Source organism: Schistocerca gregaria, chromosome 11 (assembly GCF_023897955.1).
Source record: "Schistocerca gregaria isolate iqSchGreg1 chromosome 11, iqSchGreg1.2, whole genome shotgun sequence".
In the NCBI taxonomy this organism is placed as follows: domain Eukaryota; kingdom Metazoa; phylum Arthropoda; class Insecta; order Orthoptera; family Acrididae; genus Schistocerca; species Schistocerca gregaria.
In genome coordinates this window covers 5,195,252-5,213,416 of record NC_064930.1, presented here as the reverse complement: position 1 = coordinate 5,213,416, position 18,165 = coordinate 5,195,252, and the positions used below count along the sequence as shown (strand labels likewise).

Below are 18,165 nucleotides of genomic sequence, written 5' to 3'. Positions count from 1 at the left end.
ACGTCGGAAAGATCTGCCTTGCGCCGATTTCACGTAAATCCCACTGCACGTTCCCATTCTTTGCGTCAGTCGGCTGCTACTGGTGTTGCTGGTTGTGACTGCTGATAACAGATGCCGTAGCAATCAATTCATGGAGTGAGTTGTATGTTTTGCGATAGTCTGTCTCTGACAAGGAAGCACAGGTGATATAGGTGCGAACACAGGAAGCTTGCAGCCCCTCGCTGCCTGCAGACACAGAGCAGCCACACTAGAAGAGCGGCCTAAGCCGTAGGCGAAATGTGCTCATTCGCTTTGGCGCGACGTCGAACTGTAAATAAGGCTGTCACTAGCGTGAGCGTTGCGTGAGCGTCGTGTAAAGTCGGAAAAGTCATCTGCATGGGTGATTGCCAAGTTTGGGGAGCGTTTCGTAGTACGATCAGTGCAATGGAGACGCGGAAACTTGTTGTGTCCCAGTGTTTTTCAGTTGGACGACAAGAGTTTTACACAGTAGCAAAGAGCGAGGCACTGAGTTGGCATGAACAATGGAGAGCACAATGGGGCTCGAGATGTGCTTGTTACCTCAGGTGCTGTGTGATTGTCGACAAGGAGTGAAATGGACCAATTTGTGACCGCCCTTTCAATTTAAGACGTTCAAAACAGACGGAATTTGCATTCGTAATACCAGAGCATCGAAACTACTAGGAACTCTTGTGTATATGAACGTGTCCGCGCCTTTGTATTCTGGTACCTTCGCCGCTACAAACCAACCAATCATCGTGTCCGTGCACATCAGAGTCGCAAAGAATGGAGAATAGCCAGGCTTGGTCGTGTGTGTAGCCGTAGCTCAGTTGGCAGATCGTTCGCTTAGCGTGTGAACGGTCTCGGGTTCAAGCCCCGGCTCCTCCATGTTTTGTGGTCAGTGCATGGTAAGTGTTGGTCGCGGCGAACATAAACGCACGCAAGAAGTTGCAAAACCAGCGTCACAGACTGATATGATGTATACTGTCATAAGGAGAGCAAGATGTAAGTGTGAGGACCGGCTGTTATCGTGGTGTCATCGTGTGCAGATCTGTCTTAGGTATCACGGCTTAACGTCATTGAAGTCTAGAGGTGGACAACACGTTCGTCTTACTCAGAGCGGTGTCTGAACTCTATTTTCGACGTTATGCGTGCCACTTTCATTGTGGCCAACTACGATTCGATACAGAATGCACGAAACCTGAAAGACACCCTCACTGATACATAGGGAGTAGTGTTTGTCTGCGGAATAATGGGAGTGCAAGGGTCTGTGACGTTGATATGACTGTATGTAGCACTACAAGTTATAGGGGGGGTGGGCGTAGCTCAGATGGTAGAGCGCTCGCTTAGCGTGCGAGAGGTACTGGGATCGATACCCAGCGCCTCCAGAATTTTTAACACACCTACACGCGCACCTTGCCATGCAAGTGGAATAATTCCCAACCGGCAGAGGTGTGTAGGCAGATACAAGCGAACGATTATCATCCACAATTGGCGAGCGTGCTTTTATTCGTGCGCAGGAAGCACCCTCCTCCCACACCTACACTTAATTTAGAAACAGTACAAATGTTCCCATAAGATTCTCAAGCCTACGTCGGAAAGATCTGCCTTGCGCCGATTTCACGTAAATCCCACTGCACGTTCCCATTCTTTGCGTCAGTCGGCTGCTACTGGTGTTGCTGGTTGTGACTGCTGATAACAGATGCCGTAGCAATCAATTCATGGAGTGAGTTGTATGTTTTGCGATAGTCTGTCTCTGACAAGGAAGCACAGGTGATATAGGTGCGAACACAGGAAGCTTGCAGCCCCTCGCTGCCTGCAGACACAGAGCAGCCACACTAGAAGAGCGGCCTAAGCCGTAGGCGAAATGTGCTCATTCGCTTTGGCGCGACGTCGAACTGTAAATAAGGCTGTCACTAGCGTGAGCGTTGCGTGAGCGTCGTGTAAAGTCGGAAAAGTCATCTGCATGGGTGATTGCCAAGTTTGGGGAGCGTTTCGTAGTACGATCAGTGCAATGGAGACGCGGAAACTTGTTGTGTCCCAGTGTTTTTCAGTTGGACGACAAGAGTTTTACACAGTAGCAAAGAGCGAGGCACTGAGTTGGCATGAACAATGGAGAGCACAATGGGGCTCGAGATGTGCTTGTTACCTCAGGTGCTGTGTGATTGTCGACAAGGAGTGAAATGGACCAATTTGTGACCGCCCTTTCAATTTAAGACGTTCAAAACAGACGGAATTTGCATTCGTAATACCAGAGCATCGAAACTACTAGGAACTCTTGTGTATATGAACGTGTCCGCGCCTTTGTATTCTGGTACCTTCGCCGCTACAAACCAACCAACCATAGTGTCCGTGCACATCAGAGTCGCAAAGAATGGAGAATAGCCAGGCTTGGTCGTGTGTGTAGCTGTAGCTCAGTTGGCAGATCGTTCGCTTAGCGTGTGAACGGTCTCGGGTTCAAGCCCCGGCTCCTCCATGTTTTGTGGTCAGTGCATGGTAAGTGTTGGTCGCGGCGAACATAAACGCACGCAAGAAGTTGCAAAACCAGCGTCACAGACTGATATGATGTATACTGTCATAAGGAGAGCAAGATGTAAGTGTGAGGACCGGCTGTTATCGTGGTGTCATCGTGTGCAGATCTGTCTTAGGTATCACGGCTTAACGTCATTGAAGTCTAGAGGTGGACAACACGTTCGTCTTACTCAGAGCGGTGTCTGAACTCTATTTTCTACGTTATGCGTGCCACTTTCATTGTGGCCAACTACGATTCGATACAGAATGCACGAAACCTGAAAGACACCCTCACTGATACATAGAGAGTAGTGTTTGTCTGCGGAATAATGGGAGTGCAAGGGTCTGTGACGTTGATACGACTGTATGTAGCACTACAAGTTATCGGGGGGGTGGGCGTAGCTCAGATGGTAGAGCGCTCGCTTAGCGTGCGAGAGGTACTGGGATCGATACCCAGCGCCTCCAGAATTTTTAACACACCTACACGCGCACCTTGCCATGCAAGTGGAATAATTCCCAACCGGCAGAGGTGTGTAGGCAGATACAAGCGAACGATTAGCATCCACAATTGGCGAGCGTGCTTTTATTCGTGCGCAGGAAGCACCCTCCTCCCACACCTACACTTAATTTAGAAACAGTACAAATGTTCCCATAAGATTCTCAAGCCTACGTCGGAAAGATCTGCCTTGCGCCGATTTCACGTAAATCCCACTGCACGTTCCCATTCTTTGCGTGCAGTCGGCTGCTACTGGTGTTGCTGGTTGTGACTGCTGATAACAGATGCCGTAGCAATCAATTCATGGAGTGAGTTGTATGTTTTGCGATAGTCTGTCTCTGACAAGGAAGCACAGGTGATATAGGTGCGAACACAGGAAGCTTGCAGCCCCTCGCTGCCTGCAGACACAGAGCAGCCACACTAGAAGAGCGGCCTAAGCCGTAGGCGAAATGTGCTCATTCGCTTTGGCGCGACGTCGAACTATAAATAAGGCTGTCACTAGCGTGAGCGTTGCGTGAGCGTCGTGTAAAGTCGGAAAAGTCATCTGCATGGGTGATTGCCAAGTTTGGGGAGCGTTTCGTAGTACGATCAGTGCAATGGAGACGCGGAAACTTGTTGTGTCCCAGTGTTTTTCAGTTGGACGACAAGAGTTTTACACAGTAGCAAAGAGCGAGGCACTGAGTTGGCATGAACAATGGAGAGCACAATGGGGCTCGAGATGTGCTTGTTACCTCAGGTGCTGTGTGATTGTCGACAAGGAGTGAAATGGACCAATTTGTGACCGCCCTTTCAATTTAAGACGTTCAAAACAGACGGAATTTGCATTCGTAATACCAGAGCATCGAAACTACTAGGAACTCTTGTGTATATGAACGTGTCCGCGCCTTTGTATTCTGGTACCTTCGCCGCTACAAACCAACCAATCATCGTGTCCGTGCACATCAGAGTCGCAAAGAATGGAGAATAGCCAGGCTTGGTCGTGTGTGTAGCCGTAGCTCAGTTGGCAGATCGTTCGCTTAGCGTGTGAACGGTCTCGGGTTCAAGCCCCGGCTCCTCCATGTTTTGTGGTCAGTGCATGGTAAGTGTTGGTCGCGGCGAACATAAACGCACGCAAGAAGTTGCAAAACCAGCGTCACAGACTGATATGATGTATACTGTCATAAGGAGAGCAAGATGTAAGTGTGAGGACCGGCTGTTATCGTGGTGTCATCGTGTGCAGATCTGTCTTAGGTATCACGGCTTAACGTCATTGAAGTCTAGAGGTGGACAACACGTTCGTCTTACTCAGAGCGGTGTCTGAACTCTATTTTCGACGTTATGCGTGCCACTTTCATTGTGGCCAACTACGATTCGATACAGAATGCACGAAACCTGAAAGACACCCTCACTGATACATAGGGAGTAGTGTTTGTCTGCGGAATAATGGGAGTGCAAGGGTCTGTGACGTTGATATGACTGTATGTAGCACTACAAGTTATAGGGGGGGTGGGCGTAGCTCAGATGGTAGAGCGCTCGCTTAGCGTGCGAGAGGTACTGGGATCGATACCCAGCGCCTCCAGAATTTTTAACACACCTACACGCGCACCTTGCCATGCAAGTGGAATAATTCCCAACCGGCAGAGGTGTGTAGGCAGATACAAGCGAACGATTATCATCCACAATTGGCGAGCGTGCTTTTATTCGTGCGCAGGAAGCACCCTCCTCCCACACCTACACTTAATTTAGAAACAGTACAAATGTTCCCATAAGATTCTCAAGCCTACGTCGGAAAGATCTGCCTTGCGCCGATTTCACGTAAATCCCACTGCACGTTCCCATTCTTTGCGTCAGTCGGCTGCTACTGGTGTTGCTGGTTGTGACTGCTGATAACAGATGCCGTAGCAATCAATTCATGGAGTGAGTTGTATGTTTTGCGATAGTCTGTCTCTGACAAGGAAGCACAGGTGATATAGGTGCGAACACAGGAAGCTTGCAGCCCCTCGCTGCCTGCAGACACAGAGCAGCCACACTAGAAGAGCGGCCTAAGCCGTAGGCGAAATGTGCTCATTCGCTTTGGCGCGACGTCGAACTGTAAATAAGGCTGTCACTAGCGTGAGCGTTGCGTGAGCGTCGTGTAAAGTCGGAAAAGTCATCTGCATGGGTGATTGCCAAGTTTGGGGAGCGTTTCGTAGTACGATCAGTGCAATGGAGACGCGGAAACTTGTTGTGTCCCAGTGTTTTTCAGTTGGACGACAAGAGTTTTACACAGTAGCAAAGAGCGAGGCACTGAGTTGGCATGAACAATGGAGAGCACAATGGGGCTCGAGATGTGCTTGTTACCTCAGGTGCTGTGTGATTGTCGACAAGGAGTGAAATGGACCAATTTGTGACCGCCCTTTCAATTTAAGACGTTCAAAACAGACGGAATTTGCATTCGTAATACCAGAGCATCGAAACTACTAGGAACTCTTGTGTATATGAACGTGTCCGCGCCTTTGTATTCTGGTACCTTCGCCGCTACAAACCAACCAATCATCGTGTCCGTGCACATCAGAGTCGCAAAGAATGGAGAATAGCCAGGCTTGGTCGTGTGTGTAGCTGTAGCTCAGTTGGCAGATCGTTCGCTTAGCGTGTGAACGGTCTCGGGTTCAAGCCCCGGCTCCTCCATGTTTTGTGGTCAGTGCATGGTAAGTGTTGGTCGCGGCGAACATAAACGCACGCAAGAAGTTGCAAAACCAGCGTCACAGACTGATATGATGTATACTGTCATAAGGAGAGCAAGATGTAAGTGTGAGGACCGGCTGTTATCGTGGTGTCATCGTGTGCAGATCTGTCTTAGGTATCACGGCTTAACGTCATTGAAGTCTAGAGGTGGACAACACGTTCGTCTTACTCAGAGCGGTGTCTGAACTCTATTTTCGACGTTATGCGTGCCACTTTCATTGTGGCCAACTACGATTCGATACAGAATGCACGAAACCTGAAAGACACCCTCACTGATACATAGGGAGTAGTGTTTGTCTGCGGAATAATGGGAGTGCAAGGGTCTGTGACGTTGATATGACTGTATGTAGCACTACAAGTTATCGGGGGGGTGGGCGTAGCTCAGATGGTAGAGCGCTCGCTTAGCGTGCGAGAGGTACTGGGATCGATACCCAGCGCCTCCAGAATTTTTAACACACCTACACGCGCACCTTGCCATGCAAGTGGAATAATTCCCAACCGGCAGAGGTGTGTAGGCAGATACAAGCGAACGATTAGCATCCACAATTGGCGAGCGTGCTTTTATTCGTGCGCAGGAAGCACCCTCCTCCCACACCTACACTTAATTTAGAAACAGTACAAATGTTCCCATAAGATTCTGAAGCCTACGTCGGAAAGATCTGCCTTGCGCCGATTTCACGTAAATCCCACTGCACGTTCCCATTCTTTGCGTGCAGTCGGCTGCTACTGGTGTTGCTGGTTGTGACTGCTGATAACAGATGCCGTAGCAATCAATTCATGGAGTGAGTTGTATGTTTTGCGATAGTCTGTCTCTGACAAGGAAGCACAGGTGATATAGGTGCGAACACAGGAAGCTTGCAGCCCCTCGCTGCCTGCAGACACAGAGCAGCCACACTAGAAGAGCGGCCTAAGCCGTAGGCGAAATGTGCTCATTCGCTTTGGCGCGACGTCGAACTATAAATAAGGCTGTCACTAGCGTGAGCGTTGCGTGAGCGTCGTGTAAAGTCGGAAAAGTCATCTGCATGGGTGATTGCCAAGTTTGGGGAGCGTTTCGTAGTACGATCAGTGCAATGGAGACGCGGAAACTTGTTGTGTCCCAGTGTTTTTCAGTTGGACGACAAGAGTTTTACACAGTAGCAAAGAGCGAGGCACTGAGTTGGCATGAACAATGGAGAGCACAATGGGGCTCGAGATGTGCTTGTTACCTCAGGTGCTGTGTGATTGTCGACAAGGAGTGAAATGGACCAATTTGTGACCGCCCTTTCAATTTAAGACGTTCAAAACAGACGGAATTTGCATTCGTAATACCAGAGCATCGAAACTACTAGGAACTCTTGTGTATATGAACGTGTCCGCGCCTTTGTATTCTGGTACCTTCGCCGCTACAAACCAACCAACCATAGTGTCCGTGCACATCAGAGTCGCAAAGAATGGAGAATAGCCAGGCTTGGTCGTGTGTGTAGCTGTAGCTCAGTTGGCAGATCGTTCGCTTGGCGTGTGAACGGTCTCGGGTTCAAGCCCCGGCTCCTCCATGTTTTGTGGTCAGTGCATGGTAAGTGTTGGTCGCGGCGAACATAAACGCACGCAAGAAGTTGCAAAACCAGCGTCACAGACGATACGATGTATACTGTCATAAGGAGAGCAAGATGTAAGTGTGAGGACCGGCTGTTATCGTGGTGTCATCGTGTGCAGATCTGTCTTAGGTATCACGGCTTAACGTCATTGAAGTCTAGAGGTGGACAACACGTTCGTCTTACTCAGAGCGGTGTCTGAACTCTATTTTCGACGTTATGCGTGCCACTTTCATTGTGGCCAACTACGATTCGATACAGAATGCACGAAACCTGAAAGACACCCTCACTGATACATAGAGAGTAGTGTTTGTCTGCGGAATAATGGGAGTGCAAGGGTCTGTGACGTTGATATGACTGTATGTAGCACTACAAGTTATCGGGGGGGTGGGCGTAGCTCAGATGGTAGAGCGCTCGCTTAGCGTGCGAGAGGTACTGGGATCGATACCCAGCGCCTCCAGAATTTTTAACACACCTACACGCGCACCTTGCCATGCAAGTGGAATAATTCCCAACCGGCAGAGGTGTGTAGGCAGATACAAGCGAACGATTAGCATCCACAATTGGCGAGCGTGCTTTTATTCGTGCGCAGGAAGCACCCTCCTCCCACACCTACACTTAATTTAGAAACAGTACAAATGTTCCCATAAGATTCTCAAGCCTACGTCGGAAAGATCTGCCTTGCGCCGATTTCACGTAAATCCCACTGCACGTTCCCATTCTTTGCGTCAGTCGGCTGCTACTGGTGTTGCTGGTTGTGACTGCTGATAACAGATGCCGTAGCAATCAATTCATGGAGTGAGTTGTATGTTTTGCGATAGTCTGTCTCTGACAAGGAAGCACAGGTGATATAGGTGCGAACACAGGAAGCTTGCAGCCCCTCGCTGCCTGCAGACACAGAGCAGCCACACTAGAAGAGCGGCCTAAGCCGTAGGCGAAATGTGCTCATTCGCTTTGGCGCGACGTCGAACTGTAAATAAGGCTGTCACTAGCGTGAGCGTTGCGTGAGCGTCGTGTAAAGTCGGAAAAGTCATCTGCATGGGTGATTGCCAAGTTTGGGGAGCGTTTCGTAGTACGATCAGTGCAATGGAGACGCGGAAACTTGTTGTGTCCCAGTGTTTTTCAGTTGGACGACAAGAGTTTTACACAGTAGCAAAGAGCGAGGCACTGAGTTGGCATGAACAATGGAGAGCACAATGGGGCTCGAGATGTGCTTGTTACCTCAGGTGCTGTGTGATTGTCGACAAGGAGTGAAATGGACCAATTTGTGACCGCCCTTTCAATTTAAGACGTTCAAAACAGACGGAATTTGCATTCGTAATACCAGAGCATCGAAACTACTAGGAACTCTTGTGTATATGAACGTGTCCGCGCCTTTGTATTCTGGTACCTTCGCCGCTACAAACCAACCAACCATCGTGTCCGTGCACATCAGAGTCGCAAAGAATGGAGAATAGCCAGGCTTGGTCGTGTGTGTAGCTGTAGCTCAGTTGGCAGATCGTTCGCTTAGCGTGTGAACGGTCTCGGGTTCAAGCCCCGGCTCCTCCATGTTTTGTGGTCAGTGCATGGTAAGTGTTGGTCGCGGCGAACATAAACGCACGCAAGAAGTTGCAAAACCAGCGTCACAGACTGATATGATGTATACTGTCATAAGGAGAGCAAGATGTAAGTGTGAGGACCGGCTGTTATCGTGGTGTCATCGTGTGCAGATCTGTCTTAGGTATCACGGCTTAACGTCATTGAAGTCTAGAGGTGGACAACACGTTCGTCTTACTCAGAGCGGTGTCTGAACTCTATTTTTGACGTTATGCGTGCCACTTTCATTGTGGCCAACTACGATTCGATACAGAATGCACGAAACCTGAAAGACACCCTCACTGATACATAGAGAGTAGTGTTTGTCTGCGGAATAATGGGAGTGCAAGGGTCTGTGACGTTGATATGACTGTATGTAGCACTACAAGTTATCGGGGGCGTGGGCGTAACTCAGATGGTAGAGCGCTCGCTTAGCGTGCGAGAGGTACTGGGATCGATACCCAGCGCCTCCAGAATTTTTAACACACCTACACGCGCACCTTGCCATGCAAGTGGAATAATTCCCAACCGGCAGAGGTGTGTAGGCAGATACAAGCGAACGAGTAGCATCCACAATTGGCGAGCGTGCTTTTATTCGTGCGCAGGAAGCACCCTCCTCCCACACCTACACTTAATTTAGAAACAGTACAAATGTTCCCATAAGATTCTCAAGCCTACGTCGGAAAGATCTGCCTTGCGCCGATTTCACGTAAATCCCACTGCACGTTCCCATTCTTTGCGTCAGTCGGCTGCTACTGGTGTTGCTGGTTGTGACTGCTGATAACAGATGCCGTAGCAATCAATTCATGGAGTGAGTTGTATGTTTTGCGATAGTCTGTCTCTGACAAGGAAGCACAGGTGATATAGGTGCGAACACAGGAAGCTTGCAGCCCCTCGCTGCCTGCAGACACAGAGCAGCCACACTAGAAGAGCGGCCTAAGCCGTAGGCGAAATGTGCTCATTCGCTTTGGCGCGACGTCGAACTGTAAATAAGGCTGTCACTAGCGTGAGCGTTGCGTGAGCGTCGTGTAAAGTCGGAAAAGTCATCTGCATGGGTGATTGCCAAGTTTGGGGAGCGTTTCGTAGTACGATCAGTGCAATGGAGACGCGGAAACTTGTTGTGTCCCAGTGTTTTTCAGTTGGACGACAAGAGTTTTACACAGTAGCAAAGAGCGAGGCACTGAGTTGGCATGAACAATGGAGAGCACAATGGGGCTCGAGATGTGCTTGTTACCTCAGGTGCTGTGTGATTGTCGACAAGGAGTGAAATGGACCAATTTGTGACCGCCCTTTCAATTTAAGACGTTCAAAACAGACGGAATTTGCATTCGTAATACCAGAGCATCGAAACTACTAGGAACTCTTGTGTATATGAACGTGTCCGCGCCTTTGTATTCTGGTACCTTCGCCGCTACAAACCAACCAACCATAGTGTCCGTGCACATCAGAGTCGCAAAGAATGGAGAATAGCCAGGCTTGGTCGTGTGTGTAGCTGTAGCTCAGTTGGCAGATCGTTCGCTTAGCGTGTGAACGGTCTCGGGTTCAAGCCCCGGCTCCTCCATGTTTTGTGGTCAGTGCATGGTAAGTGTTGGTCGCGGCGAACATAAACGCACGCAAGAAGTTGCAAAACCAGCGTCACAGACTGATATGATGTATACTGTCATAAGGAGAGCAAGATGTAAGTGTGAGGACCGGCTGTTATCGTGGTGTCATCGTGTGCAGATCTGTCTTAGGTATCACGGCTTAACGTCATTGAAGTCTAGAGGTGGACAACACGTTCGTCTTACTCAGAGCGGTGTCTGAACTCTATTTTCTACGTTATGCGTGCCACTTTCATTGTGGCCAACTACGATTCGATACAGAATGCACGAAACCTGAAAGACACCCTCACTGATACATAGAGAGTAGTGTTTGTCTGCGGAATAATGGGAGTGCAAGGGTCTGTGACGTTGATATGACTGTATGTAGCACTACAAGTTATCGGGGGGGTGGGCGTAGCTCAGATGGTAGAGCGCTCGCTTAGCGTGCGAGAGGTACTGGGATCGATACCCAGCGCCTCCAGAATTTTTAACACACCTACACGCGCACCTTGCCATGCAAGTGGAATAATTCCCAACCGGCAGAGGTGTGTAGGCAGATACAAGCGAACGATTAGCATCCACAATTGGCGAGCGTGCTTTTATTCGTGCGCAGGAAGCACCCTCCTCCCACACCTACACTTAATTTAGAAACAGTACAAATGTTCCCATAAGATTCTCAAGCCTACGTCGGAAAGATCTGCCTTGCGCCGATTTCACGTAAATCCCACTGCACGTTCCCATTCTTTGCGTGCAGTCGGCTGCTACTGGTGTTGCTGGTTGTGACTGCTGATAACAGATGCCGTAGCAATCAATTCATGGAGTGAGTTGTATGTTTTGCGATAGTCTGTCTCTGACAAGGAAGCACAGGTGATATAGGTGCGAACACAGGAAGCTTGCAGCCCCTCGCTGCCTGCAGACACAGAGCAGCCACACTAGAAGAGCGGCCTAAGCCGTAGGCGAAATGTGCTCATTCGCTTTGGCGCGACGTCGAACTATAAATAAGGCTGTCACTAGCGTGAGCGTCGTGTAAAGTCGGAAAAGTCATCTGCATGGGTGATTGCCAAGTTTGGGGAGCGTTTCGTAGTACGATCAGTGCAATGGAGACGCGGAAACTTGTTGTGTCCCAGTGTTTTTCAGTTGGACGACAAGAGTTTTACACAGTAGCAAAGAGCGAGGCACTGAGTTGGCATGAACAATGGAGAGCACAATGGGGCTCGAGATGTGCTTGTTACCTCAGGTGCTGTGTGATTGTCGACAAGGAGTGAAATGGACCAATTTGTGACCGCCCTTTCAATTTAAGACGTTCAAAACAGACGGAATTTGCATTCGTAATACCAGAGCATCGAAACTACTAGGAACTCTTGTGTATATGAACGTGTCCGCGCCTTTGTATTCTGGTACCTTCGCCGCTACAAACCAACCAATCATCGTGTCCGTGCACATCAGAGTCGCAAAGAATGGAGAATAGCCAGGCTTGGTCGTGTGTGTAGCCGTAGCTCAGTTGGCAGATCGTTCGCTTAGCGTGTGAACGGTCTCGGGTTCAAGCCCCGGCTCCTCCATGTTTTGTGGTCAGTGCATGGTAAGTGTTGGTCGCGGCGAACATAAACGCACGCAAGAAGTTGCAAAACCAGCGTCACAGACTGATATGATGTATACTGTCATAAGGAGAGCAAGATGTAAGTGTGAGGACCGGCTGTTATCGTGGTGTCATCGTGTGCAGATCTGTCTTAGGTATCACGGCTTAACGTCATTGAAGTCTAGAGGTGGACAACACGTTCGTCTTACTCAGAGCGGTGTCTGAACTCTATTTTCGACGTTATGCGTGCCACTTTCATTGTGGCCAACTACGATTCGATACAGAATGCACGAAACCTGAAAGACACCCTCACTGATACATAGGGAGTAGTGTTTGTCTGCGGAATAATGGGAGTGCAAGGGTCTGTGACGTTGATATGACTGTATGTAGCACTACAAGTTATAGGGGGGGTGGGCGTAGCTCAGATGGTAGAGCGCTCGCTTAGCGTGCGAGAGGTACTGGGATCGATACCCAGCGCCTCCAGAATTTTTAACACACCTACACGCGCACCTTGCCATGCAAGTGGAATAATTCCCAACCGGCAGAGGTGTGTAGGCAGATACAAGCGAACGATTATCATCCACAATTGGCGAGCGTGCTTTTATTCGTGCGCAGGAAGCACCCTCCTCCCACACCTACACTTAATTTAGAAACAGTACAAATGTTCCCATAAGATTCTCAAGCCTACGTCGGAAAGATCTGCCTTGCGCCGATTTCACGTAAATCCCACTGCACGTTCCCATTCTTTGCGTCAGTCGGCTGCTACTGGTGTTGCTGGTTGTGACTGCTGATAACAGATGCCGTAGCAATCAATTCATGGAGTGAGTTGTATGTTTTGCGATAGTCTGTCTCTGACAAGGAAGCACAGGTGATATAGGTGCGAACACAGGAAGCTTGCAGCCCCTCGCTGCCTGCAGACACAGAGCAGCCACACTAGAAGAGCGGCCTAAGCCGTAGGCGAAATGTGCTCATTCGCTTTGGCGCGACGTCGAACTGTAAATAAGGCTGTCACTAGCGTGAGCGTTGCGTGAGCGTCGTGTAAAGTCGGAAAAGTCATCTGCATGGGTGATTGCCAAGTTTGGGGAGCGTTTCGTAGTACGATCAGTGCAATGGAGACGCGGAAACTTGTTGTGTCCCAGTGTTTTTCAGTTGGACGACAAGAGTTTTACACAGTAGCAAAGAGCGAGGCACTGAGTTGGCATGAACAATGGAGAGCACAATGGGGCTCGAGATGTGCTTGTTACCTCAGGTGCTGTGTGATTGTCGACAAGGAGTGAAATGGACCAATTTGTGACCGCCCTTTCAATTTAAGACGTTCAAAACAGACGGAATTTGCATTCGTAATACCAGAGCATCGAAACTACTAGGAACTCTTGTGTATATGAACGTGTCCGCGCCTTTGTATTCTGGTACCTTCGCCGCTACAAACCAACCAATCATCGTGTCCGTGCACATCAGAGTCGCAAAGAATGGAGAATAGCCAGGCTTGGTCGTGTGTGTAGCTGTAGCTCAGTTGGCAGATCGTTCGCTTAGCGTGTGAACGGTCTCGGGTTCAAGCCCCGGCTCCTCCATGTTTTGTGGTCAGTGCATGGTAAGTGTTGGTCGCGGCGAACATAAACGCACGCAAGAAGTTGCAAAACCAGCGTCACAGACTGATATGATGTATACTGTCATAAGGAGAGCAAGATGTAAGTGTGAGGACCGGCTGTTATCGTGGTGTCATCGTGTGCAGATCTGTCTTAGGTATCACGGCTTAACGTCATTGAAGTCTAGAGGTGGACAACACGTTCGTCTTACTCAGAGCGGTGTCTGAACTCTATTTTCGACGTTATGCGTGCCACTTTCATTGTGGCCAACTACGATTCGATACAGAATGCACGAAACCTGAAAGACACCCTCACTGATACATAGGGAGTAGTGTTTGTCTGCGGAATAATGGGAGTGCAAGGGTCTGTGACGTTGATATGACTGTATGTAGCACTACAAGTTATCGGGGGGGTGGGCGTAGCTCAGATGGTAGAGCGCTCGCTTAGCGTGCGAGAGGTACTGGGATCGATACCCAGCGCCTCCAGAATTTTTAACACACCTACACGCGCACCTTGCCATGCAAGTGGAATAATTCCCAACCGGCAGAGGTGTGTAGGCAGATACAAGCGAACGATTAGCATCCACAATTGGCGAGCGTGCTTTTATTCGTGCGCAGGAAGCACCCTCCTCCCACACCTACACTTAATTTAGAAACAGTACAAATGTTCCCATAAGATTCTCAAGCCTACGTCGGAAAGATCTGCCTTGCGCCGATTTCACGTAAATCCCACTGCACGTTCCCATTCTTTGCGTCAGTCGGCTGCTACTGGTGTTGCTGGTTGTGACTGCTGATAACAGATGCCGTAGCAATCAATTCATGGAGTGAGTTGTATGTTTTGCGATAGTCTGTCTCTGACAAGGAAGCACAGGTGATATAGGTGCGAACACAGGAAGCTTGCAGCCCCTCGCTGCCTGCAGACACAGAGCAGCCACACTAGAAGAGCGGCCTAAGCCGTAGGCGAAATGTGCTCATTCGCTTTGGCGCGACGTCGAACTGTAAATAAGGCTGTCACTAGCGTGAGCGTCGTGTAAAGTCGGAAAAGTCATCTGCATGGGTGATTGCCAAGTTTGGGGAGCGTTTCGTAGTACGATCAGTGCAATGGAGACGCGGAAACTTGTTGTGTCCCAGTGTTTTTCAGTTGGACGACAAGAGTTTTACACAGTAGCAAAGAGCGAGGCACTGAGTTGGCATGAACAATGGAGAGCACAATGGGGCTCGAGATGTGCTTGTTACCTCAGGTGCTGTGTGATTGTCGACAAGGAGTGAAATGGACCAATTTGTGACCGCCCTTTCAATTTAAGACGTTCAAAACAGACGGAATTTGCATTCGTAATACCAGAGCATCGAAACTACTAGGAACTCTTGTGTATATGAACGTGTCCGCGCCTTTGTATTCTGGTACCTTCGCCGCTACAAACCAACCAATCATCGTGTCCGTGCACATCAGAGTCGCAAAGAATGGAGAATAGCCAGGCTTGGTCGTGTGTGTAGCTGTAGCTCAGTTGGCAGATCGTTCGCTTAGCGTGTGAACGGTCTCGGGTTCAAGCCCCGGCTCCTCCATGTTTTGTGGTCAGTGCATGGTAAGTGTTGGTCGCGGCGAACATAAACGCACGCAAGAAGTTGCAAAACCAGCGTCACAGACTGATATGATGTATACTGTCATAAGGAGAGCAAGATGTAAGTGTGAGGACCGGCTGTTATCGTGGTGTCATCGTGTGCAGATCTGTCTTAGGTATCACGGCTTAACGTCATTGAAGTCTAGAGGTGGACAACACGTTCGTCTTACTCAGAGCGGTGTCTGAACTCTATTTTCGACGTTATGCGTGCCACTTTCATTGTGGCCAACTACGATTCGATACAGAATGCACGAAACCTGAAAGACACCCTCACTGATACATAGGGAGTAGTGTTTGTCTGCGGAATAATGGGAGTGCAAGGGTCTGTGACGTTGATATGACTGTATGTAGCACTACAAGTTATCGGGGGGGTGGGCGTAGCTCAGATGGTAGAGCGCTCGCTTAGCGTGCGAGAGGTACTGGGATCGATACCCAGCGCCTCCAGAATTTTTAACACACCTACACGCGCACCTTGCCATGCAAGTGGAATAATTCCCAACCGGCAGAGGTGTGTAGGCAGATACAAGCGAACGATTAGCATCCACAATTGGCGAGCGTGCTTTTATTCGTGCGCAGGAAGCACCCTCCTCCCACACCTACACTTAATTTAGAAACAGTACAAATGTTCCCATAAGATTCTCAAGCCTACGTCGGAAAGATCTGCCTTGCGCCGATTTCACGTAAATCCCACTGCACGTTCCCATTCTTTGCGTCAGTCGGCTGCTACTGGTGTTGCTGGTTGTGACTGCTGATAACAGATGCCGTAGCAATCAATTCATGGAGTGAGTTGTATGTTTTGCGATAGTCTGTCTCTGACAAGGAAGCACAGGTGATATAGGTGCGAACACAGGAAGCTTGCAGCCCCTCGCTGCCTGCAGACACAGAGCAGCCACACTAGAAGAGCGGCCTAAGCCGTAGGCGAAATGTGCTCATTCGCTTTGGCGCGACGTCGAACTGTAAATAAGGCTGTCACTAGCGTGAGCGTCGTGTAAAGTCGGAAAAGTCATCTGCATGGGTGATTGCCAAGTTTGGGGAGCGTTTCGTAGTACGATCAGTGCAATGGAGACGCGGAAACTTGTTGTGTCCCAGTGTTTTTCAGTTGGACGACAAGAGTTTTACACAGTAGCAAAGAGCGAGGCACTGAGTTGGCATGAACAATGGAGAGCACAATGGGGCTCGAGATGTGCTTGTTACCTCAGGTGCTGTGTGATTGTCGACAAGGAGTGAAATGGACCAATTTGTGACCGCCCTTTCAATTTAAGACGTTCAAAACAGACGGAATTTGCATTCGTAATACCAGAGCATCGAAACTACTAGGAACTCTTGTGTATATGAACGTGTCCGCGCCTTTGTATTCTGGTACCTTCGCCGCTACAAACCAACCAATCATCGTGTCCGTGCACATCAGAGTCGCAAAGAATGGAGAATAGCCAGGCTTGGTCGTGTGTGTAGCTGTAGCTCAGTTGGCAGATCGTTCGCTTAGCGTGTGAACGGTCTCGGGTTCAAGCCCCGGCTCCTCCATGTTTTGTGGTCAGTGCATGGTAAGTGTTGGTCGCGGCGAACATAAACGCACGCAAGAAGTTGCAAAACCAGCGTCACAGACTGATATGATGTATACTGTCATAAGGAGAGCAAGATGTAAGTGTGAGGACCGGCTGTTATCGTGGTGTCATCGTGTGCAGATCTGTCTTAGGTATCACGGCTTAACGTCATTGAAGTCTAGAGGTGGACAACACGTTCGTCTTACTCAGAGCGGTGTCTGAACTCTATTTTCGACGTTATGCGTGCCACTTTCATTGTGGCCAACTACGATTCGATACAGAATGCACGAAACCTGAAAGACACCCTCACTGATACATAGGGAGTAGTGTTTGTCTGCGGAATAATGGGAGTGCAAGGGTCTGTGACGTTGATATGACTGTATGTAGCACTACAAGTTATCGGGGGGGTGGGCGTAGCTCAGATGGTAGAGCGCTCGCTTAGCGTGCGAGAGGTACTGGGATCGATACCCAGCGCCTCCAGAATTTTTAACACACCTACACGCGCACCTTGCCATGCAAGTGGAATAATTCCCAACCGGCAGAGGTGTGTAGGCAGATACAAGCGAACGATTAGCATCCACAATTGGCGAGCGTGCTTTTATTCGTGCGCAGGAAGCACCCTCCTCCCACACCTACACTTAATTTAGAAACAGTACAAATGTTCCCATAAGATTCTCAAGCCTACGTCGGAAAGATCTGCCTTGCGCCGATTTCACGTAAATCCCACTGCACGTTCCCATTCTTTGCGTCAGTCGGCTGCTACTGGTGTTGCTGGTTGTGACTGCTGATAACAGATGCCGTAGCAATCAATTCATGGAGTGAGTTGTATGTTTTGCGATAGTCTGTCTCTGACAAGGAAGCACAGGTGATATAGGTGCGAACACAGGAAGCTTGCAGCCCCTCGCTGCCTGCAGACACAGAGCAGCCACACTAGAAGAGCGGCCTAAGCCGTAGGCGAAATGTGCTCATTCGCTTTGGCGCGACGTCGAACTGTAAATAAGGCTGTCACTAGCGTGAGCGTTGCGTGAGCGTCGTGTAAAGTCGGAAAAGTCATCTGCATGGGTGATTGCCAAGTTTGGGGAGCGTTTCGTAGTACGATCAGTGCAATGGAGACGCGGAAACTTGTTGTGTCCCAGTGTTTTTCAGTTGGACGACAAGAGTTTTACACAGTAGCAAAGAGCGAGGCACTGAGTTGGCATGAACAATGGAGAGCACAATGGGGCTCGAGATGTGCTTGTTACCTCAGGTGCTGTGTGATTGTCGACAAGGAGTGAAATGGACCAATTTGTGACCGCCCTTTCAATTTAAGACGTTCAAAACAGACGGAATTTGCATTCGTAATACCAGAGCATCGAAACTACTAGGAACTCTTGTGTATATGAACGTGTCCGCGCCTTTGTATTCTGGTACC

At 49.4% G+C, this 18,165-nt stretch overlaps 10 non-coding genes across 10 annotated transcripts; all 10 read left to right on the top strand.

The window, feature by feature from the left end:
* The first annotated feature begins 1,311 nt into the window (after positions 1–1,311).
* Positions 1,312–1,385, top strand: Trnaa-agc (transfer RNA alanine (anticodon AGC)). The gene has a single exon. It is a non-coding gene; the product is annotated as a tRNA-Ala (tRNA).
* A 1,514-nt stretch (positions 1,386–2,899) lies between these two features.
* Trnaa-agc (transfer RNA alanine (anticodon AGC)) lies at positions 2,900–2,973 on the top strand. The gene has a single exon. It is a non-coding gene; the product is annotated as a tRNA-Ala (tRNA).
* Positions 2,974–4,488: 1,515 nt separating this feature from the next.
* On the top strand, positions 4,489–4,562 carry Trnaa-agc (transfer RNA alanine (anticodon AGC)). Its single transcript has one exon. It is a non-coding gene; the product is annotated as a tRNA-Ala (tRNA).
* A 1,514-nt stretch (positions 4,563–6,076) lies between these two features.
* Positions 6,077–6,150, top strand: Trnaa-agc (transfer RNA alanine (anticodon AGC)). The gene has a single exon. It is a non-coding gene; the product is annotated as a tRNA-Ala (tRNA).
* A 1,514-nt stretch (positions 6,151–7,664) lies between these two features.
* Positions 7,665–7,738, top strand: Trnaa-agc (transfer RNA alanine (anticodon AGC)). The gene has a single exon. It is a non-coding gene; the product is annotated as a tRNA-Ala (tRNA).
* Positions 7,739–10,840: 3,102 nt separating this feature from the next.
* Trnaa-agc (transfer RNA alanine (anticodon AGC)) lies at positions 10,841–10,914 on the top strand. The gene has a single exon. It is a non-coding gene; the product is annotated as a tRNA-Ala (tRNA).
* A 1,504-nt stretch (positions 10,915–12,418) lies between these two features.
* Trnaa-agc (transfer RNA alanine (anticodon AGC)) lies at positions 12,419–12,492 on the top strand. Its single transcript has one exon. It is a non-coding gene; the product is annotated as a tRNA-Ala (tRNA).
* Positions 12,493–14,006: 1,514 nt separating this feature from the next.
* Trnaa-agc (transfer RNA alanine (anticodon AGC)) lies at positions 14,007–14,080 on the top strand. The gene has a single exon. It is a non-coding gene; the product is annotated as a tRNA-Ala (tRNA).
* Positions 14,081–15,583: 1,503 nt separating this feature from the next.
* On the top strand, positions 15,584–15,657 carry Trnaa-agc (transfer RNA alanine (anticodon AGC)). The gene has a single exon. It is a non-coding gene; the product is annotated as a tRNA-Ala (tRNA).
* Positions 15,658–17,160: 1,503 nt separating this feature from the next.
* Positions 17,161–17,234, top strand: Trnaa-agc (transfer RNA alanine (anticodon AGC)). Its single transcript has one exon. It is a non-coding gene; the product is annotated as a tRNA-Ala (tRNA).
* The last annotated feature ends 931 nt before the right edge of the window (positions 17,235–18,165 follow it).